The sequence below is a fragment of the Pelodiscus sinensis genome, chromosome 3 (assembly GCF_049634645.1).
Source record: "Pelodiscus sinensis isolate JC-2024 chromosome 3, ASM4963464v1, whole genome shotgun sequence".
NCBI classification, from domain to species: Eukaryota; Metazoa; Chordata; order Testudines; family Trionychidae; genus Pelodiscus; species Pelodiscus sinensis.
The window spans coordinates 55,953,333-55,969,363 of NC_134713.1; the positions used below are offsets into that span (position 1 = coordinate 55,953,333).

General features: G+C 42.2%; 1 long non-coding RNA gene across 2 annotated transcripts in view; it reads right to left on the reverse strand.

Moving 5' to 3' along the window:
• The window catches only part of LOC112547275 (uncharacterized), a 38,726-nt gene that overhangs the window by 11,636 nt on the left and 11,059 nt on the right, over nt 1-16,031 (reverse strand). The window lies entirely within an intron of this gene.

A 16,031-nucleotide genomic window follows, 5' to 3' on the forward strand; every position in this document is an offset into this window, starting at 1 on the left:
CCTACTCAAAATAAAACATATGATCTGCAGAGAATTTATATAATGAGTTAGGGGGAAGTTAATAGAGTGATTTATTTTAAAATAATTTCCAGAGATATTGCAAAATCTGCCATACAAATGTTTTTTTAAATTGTGATAAGAACAGTGTGCATTGAAAAATATAATCTACCAAAATATTTGTATGAGATGGCAGAAAATTATTGATGCTTTATAATCTGTAAATGCATGGTGTCAGTTAACTGAGCTAACAATCTGAGATGGTGTTCTGGTATATTGGGACAAATGTGCTGTAAATGAGATATTGAATGCCTTAAATATAAAGTTTCTTATCATTTAGAGTTGTTCCTCATGGTCCCTGTTACCTATTAGAGAACTGATGGTGAAGAAACCCACAGAAGTTCTCAGTTAGAGATGCCTCTCCCGCTCTTCTTCCTAATTATCCTAATTAAATCATTCTAGTCAGGATTACAAGCAATGTGATTTAGACCTGTGTCATATGCACTAGTGTAGTATATACTTGTTTTATCTTACTGACTAGCCTCCTGCTGTTGATCTAGTTTCCCTATAAAAAAATTCATACTTGGCAGGAAATAATTTCTTGAAAATCATAAATGTTGAGAACTGCTAATGGAATATCTTAGATAATGAGTATCTTGTGAGGTTGTATACTTGGCTTTGTTTTTGTTTTTTTCCTTAAGTTTTTTTTCTACTCTACTAATGGACTCTGTAGTGTGATGCATAAATCATAGTACTGTACTGTTCACAGGGAGCTTTATTTAATGTAAAATGTACAGAAATATAAGCACAGGCGTTGGCTAATGGTGCAATGTGCTGTTATATGGGAGAGCTTGCATTTGGGAGCAACCACTAGTGCTATGTCTGAAGGCAGCTAGTAGTATGTTACCCTTGCTTTTGAGTGCCTCCCTTTGACTATTGACATCTAATTTCTGTGATGCATTCGGAGTGCCTCCTTGTGGTGTTAGAGGAAGGCATTTATAATTTCATCTCTAGGAAAAGGAACAAGTAGTAGCAGGGAACAATAGGGTGTGAATAAAACAATAGGTGAAAAAGAGACTGTAAAAGGCACTCATGGTAGAGTGATTGTTTCACAGAAGACCCTACATAGAAAATAAGTATCTCAGGAACAGCAGCTTTTTCCTCATAAATCTATAATCTTAACACAATTTCTTATCATTCAAGTACTTTTTTGGTCCCAGACACATCAGGCTACAATAGATCTCTGTGTCAGACATGTGTTCAGCATAGCCGATGAGGGAGAGAGGCAACATGGCCTTAAACCACCTTTATGCTTCTCTCATATTCTTGGCAACGAGGGACTAGGCTGGCTGCAGAGCTACTGTAAATTTAGCTTGTTTTTTAAGAACCCCAAGTGATGGTTAAACTGCCTAGAAATAGGGATGTAAAAACTGCCTAAAATAGTTCACTAGTTAAACTATTTAACTGGTTAACCATTGGCTGTGAACAGGCTGCTCCGCCCTGGCTCACCATGACCACAGGCGTTGTGGGGAGCCTTGACGCAGGCGTCTGGGGACTGCTCTGGCCTCAGTTTGCCATATGTAGCAGGGGCTGCTCTGACCTGGCCCAGGCTCACTGCGGGTAGCTGGGGCTGCTTCGGCCCTAGTTTGCTGTGGCTGCAGGCTTCAGGGGCTGCTCCATCAAGGCCTTAGGTGGCAAGGGCTGCTCCCATGGGCTGTCCGCCACCTGGACCCTCTGCTTAACCAGTTATCGAGTAAGCATGTCGGTAAGGCTAATGCTTACCAATTAACTGTTTAATCTTTTACATCCCTACCTGGGGATCACAGGAGCACAGTGTGCTCTAGTTATCCTGTCTCCCTCAGCTATGCTCCTGGTACATCCCTTTCCAGGGTGAGCCAGAAGGACATATCGGAGAGCCAGCTATGCTATCTCAGCACCTGCCCAGCATTCTTCATACCAGTGGAACTCTGACCTGCCCCCCTTTTAGAATAACTTCAATCACACTTCTTTTGCGACATGGCAGTAACACAAAGCGCTGTAAGCATGAGCCAGAATCTGGCCTGTTGTCCTCAGCTGTGCATACATAGGGCAGGTTGATTTTTAATCTTCAATTCTAGCTGCCATACATAATTTTGGAGAGAGCAACATTTAATTACGAATGTCTCCAACCAAACAAAAGGTCCGTGATGGATGATGAGCACATCTGCTAGTGTCTGGTGACTTGCTCAGCGGGCTGATGGAGAAGGCCAGGCTCAGATGCCTAGAACCTCCTACCATGAAAAAGCACCTTTTAAACATTTTGTTTAGTGCAGGAATAAATAATTAGTATGTGTTCATTTAATACAAAGAGAATTTTATAATCGAGATATTAAATTAAACTGCCACAGAAATAATCATTTTAAATGTTTTTAAAGATATTCTGTACAACTATTTCCATATATATTAATTCCAGTTATATTTATTATGTCATGTCAATTGCTTTTGTAACTTTTGATTAATTTTCTGTATAAAAATCTTATCAGAACAATGTTGATTTTTAACAAAATGATTTTTATTAAAAGAGTTTGAGTAAAGTTTTTTTTTGTATGGAGATCACTTTTAGCAAACCAGTTTTCTTGTTACTTTCGTGCATCTTTATGCTCATTTCCTTCACAGCAAAAGTACCAGTTATGCTTATGCAGATCTAAAGCACATACTTTACTGAAGGAAACAGAGCTAAGCAACATACCTGAAAACAAACTAAAAACTTGCATTAAAATCCCAGGGAAATTTTCAGTGGGCTTTCAATCAGGATCTATATGAACAATTGCTTGTGTGGGGTAACTATTCTTCAAAAAAAAAGTTATTTCATAGTTGAACATGAGATTTTTTTTTTTTTTTACATTTTCCATTCAGAAAGAAAATTATCCACAGAGCTAGATCGTGCTTGATTTCCTTCTCACTAATCAGCGACCTTGGGGTCCAAACCTGCTCCATTGAGTTTAGTGGTTCTGGAGCTGGCCCTTAGTTTGCCCATCCATTTACGTAGCTGCGTAGAATGCCAGGAAAATTCGAACTGGCAGGCTGTTGGAGGTAGTCAGTTTCTCTCCTGAATAACATTCCATTGTGGAGTTTGCATTGGAATCTTGTCAGGCCTTATTAGAGTTGGTTCTTCTCGGTAGCTGGGATGGCAGTAGTTGCAAGAAATGGTACTGGAGAGTGAATAGGAGTCTCTCTTGCCTCTAGGTGAATACTGACTACTATTGTCTGCATGCTGTTGGAAGGCACTGTCCTGCAGATGCTGGTTTTCTAAGACCTAAAACGATGTAACTGCTGTGATCATTAAAGAGCACGTGGAACTTTTTGCTAACCCTTGGCCAGTTCTAAGTTTGTAATTATATCCTATTGAACCGAATTTCCCTGCCATGTCAGTTGGGTGTCCATGGTTCCTTTTCATATTGGAGATTACTTCTCAAGACTGTGAATCTTTCATGGATGTCCTCATCCTAATTCTGATACAGAACTTTCCTGAAGCAGCTATGATGCTTAGATACATGAAAAGGTATGTTAACATCTGTTTTGAGAAGATCAAAATACTGTACCCAGTACACCAAGGTGAGTAGCTTAATAACATTTCCCTGCTTCTCCCTACCCACTTTGTATCTATACTTCCTCTTTCCATGTTCCACCTTCTGATTTAAGTGTTACCTGCAAACAAATTTGATTACAGTTGAAAGATAGAAAGCAGCCACTCAGAATGCAGAGGACTTGTTTTTTCAGCTAGTAAAAAATGTCTCTGGAAACCATAAAAGGTGCCCTGGCTGCCACCAAGCAAGAGGTGTCTTTGCAGACTGTCAGATGATCTATCTCTGTAACAGAAAAGGCTCTGCAGGATCTATAAAAGGGCTTTATGGACCATAATATTGTATACCAGTGATTCTCGTTCTCATTTTTTCCCTTCATGGCTCATCTACTACAAAATTGCATTGTGCTCTTCTAAGCAGAAAGTAGATGTCACTTGAGAGATGGCTGCATTTCATTGGTGGTGAAGTGTTTGCCTATCATTTTAAATTTTTGAGGCATTTTGATATATTTTGGGATACAAAGCATTATATCAATGTAAAGTTTTAGGCTATTCCCAGCCCTTCTTTGTTTACATAAGCAAAAAAATGCGGAGATAAACACAATGTGTAAATGATTTTACTGTACTTTCAGATAGGTCATTGGTGCTACCTGTGTTTGAATGTGGCTTGGGTGATCTTGTATTTTAAAATAATTTTACAAATTACTCTCTTATATTCTGCAATAAATTTCCAAAGTGGAGAACTGGCAATAATGAAACCACAGAGTTCCTCACAGTCCGTACAATTCTGTCTATTTTTATAATGGGAGGTTTTGTGGCCAGAACTATTTGATCTTTGCTTTTGTGCTGTTCTGACCTGTCCCTGTCCTGAGCTGTTGGCTCTGATCACAAGAGGTATCTTGGTGATGTTATACATTTATAAAATTCTCTTTCTTTGTTTCAAATTTAATTCACTCTCGCGTTTCAAATTATCACCTTGATTAACTGCAAAGTTTTGATGACTGCACAAGGAGAATAATTACTTCAGTGTACATTGTCAGCTGGGACTTTCCCTGGCTGTTTGGAAGTTGCTAGGATACTCTCTTACAGTTACAATTCACTTGATTGCCTGCAAAGAAATGCCTTTATGTATATTGTTGTTCTGTACCAACATAGTTTTCTCTTAATGTAAATAGCTGAGCTATGGGTTAACTTCAGATGGTTTTGCCCATTTTTAGTTTGCTATTTAGCTCACATTCTTTGCAAATATAACAGCAAAAATGATGGTAACCTCTCTGAATAGCACTAGTCCTAGTTTGCAGTAGAGTAGAAAGAGTCTGTTCTCAGTTCTCCATTATAGCCAATCTGTGCTTGGATATAGTAGAGAGGAGCAGCCCTAGAGAAGTTGTCGAAGTTTTCTGAACCTTGGTTGCTCATCCCCAACAGGAGAGAGATAACACCAGTTTCTGCCAGTGGCTTAAGGTCTATGGAGTTACAGTGGAACTCTGTTTACCACACCTTTATTCTGCCTCTCGAAGACCTCTGCTGAATCCGCTCCATCCTTTTATGCTGGCAGAGTTTTCTGCCAGTAGAGTTCCCCTGCACTTGTGTTATTTTGTGCTGTTTGCTCAGCAGAAAGGGGCCTTAATGGAGTAGAGAATCCAGTCCACTCTTTGGATTCTTAGGCTTCATCCCCTTACCATTAACTTTATCCCTAACCTGCTCCTATGTTTATTTCCATACCATTAAGCTTTCTACACCCTTCTCCTCGCAGTTTTGTTGTGCTGTACGTCTCATTCATGATATATTGTAAAGCTTTAAGGGAAATCGATAATGTGCTCTTCCATGTTCCACAAAATTCCATAAAAACAGGTGGTACTAGGCTTAATAATCAGCCTGATAATTTCACACAGCATCACAGCAATGTGCTTCCCCTGCAGCATTTTCCCACTACTCCCATAACAGCAGAAAGTGGTGCCTGGGAGCAGTGCAGGGCATGGAGTCGTGTGCCTGGTAATCGCCTCACTCCATTTTCCTCACATCCAGATCCCACTGCAACCTCCCTGGCCTGGTAAAATCATTAATCCATCATTAATCCAGCATGCTCTGTTTCCTATGGTGGCCAGAGTAAAGAGGTTCAAGTGACTATACGGGAGACTCTTGCGATTTGCAGAATCACTATTCGCAGTTCCACGTATTGGAGGCTGGGCATCTGTGGGGATCTCACCACAGCTGCCAGGAGCTGTGGTGTTTCCTAGTGAGTTTCCTGCAGCTGCCTGGAAGCTGCCGTGAGTTCCACACCAATGCCCAGCCTCCATGATGAGTTCAGGAGTCGTAAAGAACTCAGTGTGGGGGCCTGGAGGCATGGCTCCCAATATTCATGAATTTCGCCATTCATGGATGTGGACACGAATTGACTGCGAATGGTGAGGGTTTCCTGTACATACACATGCATGCATGCACAATCCGCTCTAAGACATCTCAGTGCAGATAGAGGTTTCATACTAAAATTGATATGGGATATCTCCCTACGAATGCCTGGCTATTTCTAACAACTGTTTTCTAAAAGCCATGGTCATGAGTCTTTGAATGTGTCAAATTGATTGGCCACATCTAGTAAGATGTCACATGGTCTAACCTTGCTTTCAGCAGTATGCCACTAGAATGGATAAAATATGTCATCTTGATTCTATAGCAGCAGCTCAGGAGATACTGGAAGGGTAGAGGTAACTAAAACAACATTCAAATACACCTTTTTGATGAATTGTTTTAAATTTTATAACCTTTAATAAGTGTTATTTTTGATTTCTTAATTTTTCTTTCAGAAATCCATATTTCCAAATATCGGTACGTTAATTAGACATCAAAATCCAGAACTCGTCCAAGCTTCATCAAAGACAAGTGGTAAGACTCCCATTGGAGATTGGATCTGGCCCTCCATACCAAAAGAATTGGCCTGAGCAGCAGGCACCACAATGCCTGTTGGGAGTAGGAGAAGAATAATCTGCATAGATAGTAGTGTTATTTGTAAAACTACTGGTGAGCTGAATATATATACTCAGTAGTGCTGCATTGGTGGGTGAATGTACTTCTACTTTTGTGGTCAACAGCATATTTCAAGGATTTTGCCTTGTGTTGTCCAGTTGGCTAAAAGAATCAGTGGGAGCTGACACCTTGGGGTAACAGGCCTTTACCTATACAATAATTTTAAAACCTACTAATGTAAGGTTAGATCATTCTATCCACTTCAGTGGGGAGTTCTGCTTAAAAACAAATTGCATGGCTAGGGTCTATGATACCTTATGTGACATGGCTCAAAAGAAAATATGCTGCAGTCTACTTAGGTGTGGTAGAGCAACTGCAGCCTTTTATGTCAAAATTGTTCTTTTTGAGACAAAAGAGTAGTGTAAATAGGAGATTAGTATGTGTTCATTATTACTTTGTGGCTGGCATATCCTAATATGCCGATCTATTTATACCTCATTCAATTATGTATTATCTAACTCTGGGATACAGTGTTGTGAAAGATGTCATACAAAGTAAGGGCCTAACAACACAATCCCAACTTATGCATATAGTCCTTTAGGTTAATAATATTGCCGCTTTCCTCATTCATAATTAATTATCTTTCTTGACAAAATGACATATCGCTTGGGATAGGGATATTTTATTACCTAATAATAATCATTTGGAAAAGCCTAGGTAAAATGCAGATATTCTTTTTCAAATTTGGATGAAGAGTAAATAGTCTATATTTTACAAACTAACTGATTACCTAAATGAATTTTTATAGACCAGGATCTTTTTGAAGATGCTAATTTTATACAGCACAATCTGGAATAATTTTCCATAATGGAGTCTCTTTTTCTGTATTAATTTATAGACTGTACAGTATCTTGGCAGTAGGAACAATAGTTGTCAAGTGTCCTGTACAACATACTAGTTTCCTTTAGAGGGCACCATTGGTTTCCTTGAAAACTCTTTAGCTATTTGATCTTGCTGTGAGTAAGGTTTGCTATCTATATCTTGCTATTTTACATTTATTTTACGTTGTGTTTAAAAATCTAGAGTGCTTAGACTGATGTGCATTCTCATATTGTAAGCAGGTATTTATCATACTCTTACTCTCTATATGAACTCCTGGGATTTCGTTGCAATGAGAGTCGGTCCCATCACATTTTCTAAGGGCCAAACCCTTGGAAAGAGTGGGCAGGCCGTGTCACTGGGCTGCTTGCTCAAAGAGTGCAACAGGATTCAAATGCTTAGCTTTAACCTTTAGAAGTGTTGTGGGCCCTCATTTCCATTACAAAATATAGGGGAATTGCATGTTCTTCCACCCTACCTGGTGTTCCAGTGACTCCATACAGTGCACAGACTCATTGGACAACCCCTACTGCTTCCATAATCTGTGTACTGGATACTACTACTCAGGAAATAAGGGGATCAGTTTCCCTGCCTTCTCCAACAGGAGTAGCACTTCTTAACCTATCATTCTCTTCTTTTTTTTTGAAGTGTTGCACCACTGCTGCGCATACTACTCCCCCATGTACAGAGGGCTGTTGTGGAACTTGTGCAGGGTTCTCCTGCATCCATGGGCTTTCTCCTCTCTGTCTGAGCCAAAATGATGCTTCCCCTAATGGTCTTTCTTGGGTTTGCCTCCAAATTAAATATGAACAATATGTTTTGGATGCATTTAAAAGCTTTCTTTAGCCTGAGCTCATATCCAAAACTTCCAAAATTCACAGTGAGCCTGAACTCTACCATCTCTGAGATCTCAAAACATGTCATTTTTCTTTTCACTTCTACATGCTGGTGAATTTCCAAGTGCTGGACAGGTCCAGTGGGAATCTTGTGAGAGGGCTAATCCTGCTGCAAGATTTAAAAGCACTCAACACTTTGGATCTGAACTATCCTAAACTCTTGTTCTCCTTTACACCAAGATTAAGAGCATTTCATTGTGGCTTGCAATTCCCACTGAGTGATCTCCAGGCTGGGGGAGACAACCGTTGTGAAAGGTGCCTGCTGGTGGAATCTCTCAGGCAGCAGGTGGGAGAGCTACAGGAGGAGGTGGCCAGGCTGAGGAGCATTCGAAGCCATGAGGAATTCCTGGACAGTATTCCTGTGGAGTCCACGGAGGTCACTGTCCTAGGATGTGGGACTGTTGACCAGCCACTTATGGAGGAGGCGGTGGTGCAGGGTGAGAACTGGCAGCTGGTTACTTCCGGCAGCAGGCAGTGTTCCACCCCTGCTCCTAACCCTCCCACTGTGTTGTTACATAACCGTTACACTTTACTTTCAGCAGGAGACAAGGAGTCACCCCCCACAGTGGAGGAGACCAGGCCTTGCACCACCAAGGTTGAGCAGTCTCCTGCCACCACTGCGAGGAGGAAACGTAGGGTAGTGGTGGTTGGAGACTCTCTTCTGAGGGGAACGGAGGCACCCATCTGTCGCCCTGACAGCTCATCTCGAGAGGTATGCTGTCTGCCAGGGGCCCGTATCCGAGATGTTACGGAGGCATTGTCGAGGATTATCCGGCCCTCTGACTACTACCCCATGCTACTCATCCACGTGGGCACAAATGATACTGCCAGGTGTGACACTGAGCGGATCAAGTGTGACTACAGGGCTTTGGGAGTACGGGTGAAGGAGTTTGGAGCGCAGGTGGTATTCTCTTCTATCCTTCCTGTCAAAGGTAGGGGCCCGGGCAGAGAGAGGTGCATCCTGGAGGTGAATGCCTGGCTGCGACGATGGTGTCGCCAGGAGGGATTCGGCTTCCTTGATCACGGGGTGCTCTTCCAGGAAGGACTGCTTGGCGGAGATGGAGTTCACCTTTCCAGGAGCGGGAAGGCCTTGTTTGGACACAGACTGGCTAACCTTGTGAGGAGGGCTTTAAACTAGGTTAGTTGGGGGCAGGTGAACAAAGCCCACAGGTAAGTGCTGCATGTGCGGGACTGGGAGATGGGTTGGAAATGGGGGGGACTACGGCCTATAATGGGAAGGAGAAAGGAGGGTCAGGGCACAACAGGGAGGCTAGATCAAATCAGTATCTTAGATGCCTATATACAAATGCGAGAAGTATGGGTAATAAGCAGGAAGAACTGGAATTGCTAACCAATAAATACAACTATGATATCATTGGTATTACAGAAACCTGGTGGGATGGGACGCATGATTGGAATGTTGGTATGGAAGGGTACGGCTTGCTCAGGAAGGACAGACAGGGAAAAAAGGGAGGAGGGGTTGCCTTGTATATTAAAAATGTACACACTTGGACTGAAGTGGAGATGAATGTAGGAGATAGCTGTGTAGAGAGTCTCTGGGTTAAGCTAAAAGGGGTAAAAAACGAGGGTGATATCATGCTAGGAGTCTACTACAGGCCACCTAGCCAGGTGGAAGAGGTGGATGAGGCCTTTTTTAAACAATTAACAAAACTATCCAAAGCCCAAGATTTGGTGGTGATGGGGGACTTCAACTATCCAGACATATGTTGGGAAACTAACACAGCGAGGCACAGGCTATCCAATAAGTTTCTGGACTGCATTGGAGACAACTTTCTGTTTCAGAAGGTTGAAAAAGCTACCAGAGGAGAAGCTGTTCTGGATTTGGTTTTAACAAATAGGGAGGAACTAGTTGAGAACTTGAAAGTGGAAGACAGTATAGGGGACAGTGATCACGAAATAATAGAGTTCATGATCTTAAGGAAAGGTAGAAGGGAGACCAGCACAATTGAGGTAATGGATTTCAGGAAGGCAGATTTTGATAAGCTCAGAGAACTTGTAGGTAAGGTCCCATGGGAAGCAAGACTGAAGGGAAAAACAACTGAGGAGAGTTGGAAGTATTTCAAAGGGACGTTGTTAAGGGCCCAAAAGCAAACAATTCCGCTGTGTAGGAAAGATAGAAAATATGGCAAAAGACCAGCTTGGCTTAACAAGGAGATCTTGCACGATCTCAAAATAAAAAAGGAGTCATATAAAAAATGGAAACTAGGACAACTAACAAAGGAGGAATATAGGCAAGCAACACGGGAATGCAGGGGCAAGATTAGAAAGGCAAAGGCACAAAATGAGATCAAACTAGCTACAGGCATAAAGGGAAACAAGAAGACCTTTTATAAATACATTAAAAGCAAGAGGAAGACCAAGGACAGGGTAGGCCCACTGCTTAGTGAGGAGGGAGAAGCAGTAACAGGGAACTTGGAAATGGCGGAGATGCTCAATGACTTCTTTGTTTCAGTCTTCACCGAGAAGTCTGGAGGTGTGCCTAACGTAGTGAATACAAGCAGAGAGAGGGTAAGTTTAGAAGATAGGATACACAAAGAACAAGTTAAAAATCACTTAGGAAAGTTAGATGTCAGCAAGTCACCAGGTCCTGATGAAATGCATCCCAGGATACTCAAGGAGCTGATAGAGGAGGTATCTGAGCCTTTAGCTATGATCTTTGAAAAATCATGGCAGACAGGGGAGATTCCAGAAGACTGGAAAAGGGCAAATATTGTGCCCATCTATAAAAAGGGGAATAAGAACAACCCAGGAAACTACAGACCGGTCAGTTTAACGTCTGTCCCAGGGAAGATAATGGAGCAGGTAATTAAGGAAATCATATGCAAACACTTGGAAGGTAATAAAGTGATAGGGAATAGCCAGCATGGGTTTGTGAAGAACAAGTCATGCCAAACTAATCTGATAGCTTTCTTTGATAGGATAACGAGCCTTGTGGATAAGGGAGAAGCGGTGGATGTCATATACCTAGACTTTAGTAAGGCATTTGATACGGTCTCGCATGATATTCTTATTGATAAACTAGGCAAATATAACTTAGATAGGGCCACGATAAGGTGGGTGCATAATTGGCTGGATAACCGTAGTCAGAGAGTTGTTGTTAATGGTTCTAAATCCTGCTGGAAAGGGATAACAAGTGGAGTTCCTCAAGGGTCTGTTTTGGGACCCGTACTGTTCAATATCTTCATCAATGATGTAGATATTGGGATAGAGAGTACGCTTATTAAGTTTGCAGATGATACCAAACTGGGTGGGGTTGCAACTTCTTTGGAGGATAGGGACATAATTCAAAATGACCTTAGCAAGTTAGAGAAATGGTCAGAGGTAAACAGGATGAGGTTTAATAAAGAGAAATGCAAAGTGCTCCACTTAGGAAGGAACAATCAGTTCCATACATACAAGATGGGAAGCGACTGTCTAGGAAGGAGCATGGCGGAAAGGGATCTAGGGGTCATAGTGGACCACAAGTTGAATATGAGCCAACAGTGTGATGCTGTTGCAAAAAAAGCAAATATGATTCTAGGTTGTATCAACAGGTGTGTTGTAAGCAAAACTCGTGAAGTCATTCTGCCGCTCTACTCTGCACTAGTTAGGCCTCAGCTGGAGTACTGTGTCCAGTTCTGGGCGCCACATTTCAAGAAAGATGTGGAGAAATTGGAAAGGGTACAGAGAAGAGCGACAAGAATGATTAAAGGTTTAGAGAACATGACCTATGAAGCCAGGCTTCATGAACTGGGCTTGTTTAGTTTGGAAAAAAGAAGATTAAGGGGGGACATGATAGCGGTTTTCAAATATCTAAAAAGGTGTCACAAGGAGGAAGGAGAAAATTTGTTCCTCTTGGTTTCTGAGGACAGGACAAGGAGTAATGGGCTTAAAGTGCAGCAGGGGAGGTTTAGATTGGACATTAGGAAAAAATTCCTAACTGTCAGGGTGGTCAAATATTGGAATAAATTGCCAAGGGAGGTGGTGGAATCTCCCTCTCTGGAGATATTTAAGAACAGGTTAGATAAACATCTGTCAGGGATGGTGTAGATGGAGCTTGATCCTGCCTTGAGGGCGGAGGGCTGGACTCGATGACCTCTCGAGGTCCCTTCCAGTCCTATTATTCTATGATTCTATGATTCTATGATTTCATTTTGCCCTTCTAAAAAAGCAACTTTGGCAGGAGGATGGGCAAAAAGACATTGTTTTCAAAAGTCAGTAGAGCCTCTTTTTGGTTCCCTCAACCTTTTTTTTTTTTTACATTTTAAAAAATTTACTCTCTTCATGTGATCTAATGATTATATTGTTGTAGCGATATACAGTAGTCTGGGTTTAAGAAACATGGACCTGGTTTCCTGAAGAGATTGCACACGATTGTGTGCCCATTTAATTTGCCCAAACAATTGTTCAACGGCTGATAATATAAAGCTCAAGGAATAATACAGTTAGATGTATCATTCACTTCACATTCATCATGATCACTCATGCATTTTCCTACGTGCAATTACATAAACATAGCCCCGATAATCTGGGTTTATATTTTAAACTCATATTTTACTAACTTTGCTTACTAGATCCAATACTCCATGCAGGGAGATGTAGTTAGAACATCTGTGCGCCCCTCCTCCCCATCCATACACATTAAGTAGAACTGCTTGACTGTAGTTAAAATGGTACATTCTGTTGTTTTGAAAAATCCATACCATATAATTAAGACCGGTGAGAAGGAACAGGAAAAGGGGATATGGAGTACAATGGGAAGGAAGACCACCTGGCTGGGGGTTAGGAGAAAAGGATGCAGCGTGGAGCAACAAAGAGGAAGTCCCATGAGGGAGAAACCACAGCTAGAAGAGGAAGAGGCCTACTGGAAGCTCTCATTGGGGAAGGTGGGAGAATGCCAGCTCCCACCAAACCAAGCCACTAACTGTCACACTCCCTGCCCATTCTCATGTCTGCCGAGGAAGGGTTTCACCACTCTCAATGGCTCTAAAATTTTGGCAGGACATGGAGCTTTGATTCCATGAGTACAGCAGAGGCTTTTCTCACAGTGGGTGAGGTGCATTACCTGGCTCTGTGTGGGCTCAAGTCTAGAATAGAAGAAGTGATAGAGCTTAGGACTGAGGTTCATGGGAAGATTTCCAAAGTGATAGTGAAGAAAAGTCTGAAAGGAGAAAAGGCTGTGATATCTGAAATATCTACCTCGGCATCCCAGTGCTGTAGCCATTGCACAGAAAGCTCTGCCCTTCTCATTGAAGTGGTTTACCTAGAGCACAGGAACTGTGGAGTTGGAGTGCACTAAGGGCATGTCTACACTACACAGAAGAACACCGCTGCCACTGTCAATCTTCCAGGGTTTGATTTAGTGGGTCTAGTATAGACCCACTAGATCGAACTAAAAGGGCTCCCCCATCGGGTGCAGGTACTCCTGCTCCTCATGGGGAGTAAGGGAAGCAGCCTCCTACTGTGTGGACGGCATGGAAACACTATGTAAGATACGTCAACTCCAGCTATGAAATTTACATAGCTGGAGTTGCATATCTTACTTGGATCTTCCTATGTAGTGTAGATCAGGCCCTAGTGCTTTGCCACTGTGGACACATTGGCTGTGTCCAGACTCCATGCCTCCGTCGACGGAGGCATGTAGATTAGCCAGATCGGAAGAGGGAAATGAAGCCGCGATTAAAATAATCGCGGCTTCATTTAAATTTAAATGGCTGCCCCGATCTGCCGATCAGCTGTTTGTCGGCAGATCGGGGCAGTCTGGACGCGATGCCCCGACAAAGAAGCCTTTCTTCATCGACACAGGTAAGCCTCGTGAAACCAGGTTTACCTGTGTCGATGAAGAAAGGCTTCTTTGTCGGGGCATCGCGTCCAGACTCTCCCGATCTGCCGACAAACAGCTGATCGGCAGATCGGGGCAGCCATTTAAATTTAAATGAAGCCGCGATTATTTTAATCGCGGCTTCATTTCCCTCTTCCGATCTGGCTAATCTACATGCCTCCGTCGACGGAGGCATGGAGTCTGGACACAGCCATTGGGAGTTACAGTGTTGGGAGCTGATTTACTGCTCTGTGACTTGCCAGTATAGACTTGGCTTCACCTCCCAACCTTGAGAGTTAAAGGTTGGACTGGATGTGACTGGATCCTGGCTGAAGAAGTAAGAAGTGTTTAATTGCCTGAGAGGAGCATGAACTGGTTGTGGGTTCGTAGTATAAACAAACTCAGTGTTGCAGTCAAGGGAGATAGACTCCTTTCCCCACCTTTGGATTATGCTCTTGTACTTAGTAGTGGATGAAATGGTTTATTTTTAATCCTTGAGATTTCTCTGCCATCTGAGTATAGGTCCTTTGCATTTATCCACAGCTACTAATTCAGATGTTAAAGTACAGTTCGTTTCTGCCCACCCAGTGATTATTAACTAGCTAGGGTGAAGATAAAAGATGTCATGATCCTTTGGACAGATTAAGGGACAGTTCCAATTTCCTGTCCAATGCTACTGCTCATGGGCACTTTAGAAAACCAAATTCCGATACTATGTCAACTAGCCGTGGTCCCTAACTACCAGCTACCAGCAGAGTCTGTTTCAGATGAATATACTAAGGCTGTGTTCAAATATATCAAGTTTGTTCAAAAGAGGAAGTGCTAAATCATGTACCGTAATTAGAGGCATACCACCTCCATCATTACCAAAATACTCATTTGAGCAGTAATGGTTGCAGATGCAGTTTTCCAACCTGCCCACTATTATTGCGGGATCCCCACTGAATAGAAAGTCATCCATAACTCAAGTTACAAACCAAAAGATGTTTTGTGCCAGTAAAAACATGTGGCTGCTCAACTACAGTAGAGATCCTGCAATACACTGAGGACACAACACCCTAATGAGTTAGGTGATCCTGATAATATACAAAAAATGCACTGAGTCCTGGGTCTGGTGTGTGCCTTTTGTTTAAGGACCTTCAGGCAGGTTAATTTGCATAGAAAGTTCTAAAGGTTGTCCCTTGTTGCTGGATGGAGAGTCACTCCTCCACAAAATGAGAGAGGTTGAGAGCTTAGCAACATCTCATACAGCATTTCCACATAAATTTTTCCTTTCTAATTCCTCCCTTTTTCTCAATCTTTAGGGTATGGCTCAGAAAGTTCAGACAAAACAAGAACAAATTTAAACCCTCAGGCTTTGAAAGATTTAGTTATGAATTAACTCACTTTATTTGTTGTTGAGGAAATGCTCCAACATTATTCTTGTGCTGTTGCTGGCTGTTCAGAAATTGTATGCGTCATGGGGTGTTCCATAGGCTTTAGGAAAATATGCTTATAAATATAACATAACTAGAATATGGTTTGTGCAAGATATTTCAAGAATCTACTGAATGGCTACGTCTACACTGGCCCCTTTTCCGGAAGGGGCATGTTAATTTCAGCTATCGTAGTAGGGAAATCCGCGGGGGATTTAAATATCCCCCGCGGCATTTAAATAAAAATGTCCGCCGCTTTTTTCCGGCTTTTAGAAAAGCCGGAAAAGAGCGTCTACACTGGCCCCGATCCTCCGGAAAAAGCGCCCTTTTCCGGAGGCTCTTCAAAGTAGGAATAAGAGCCTCCGGAAAAGGGCGCTTTTTCCGGAGGATCGGGGCCAGTGTAGACGCTCTTTTCCAGCTTTTCTAAAAGCCGGAAAAAAGCGGCGGACATTTTTATTTAAATGCCGCGGGGGATATTTAAATCCCCCGCGGATTTC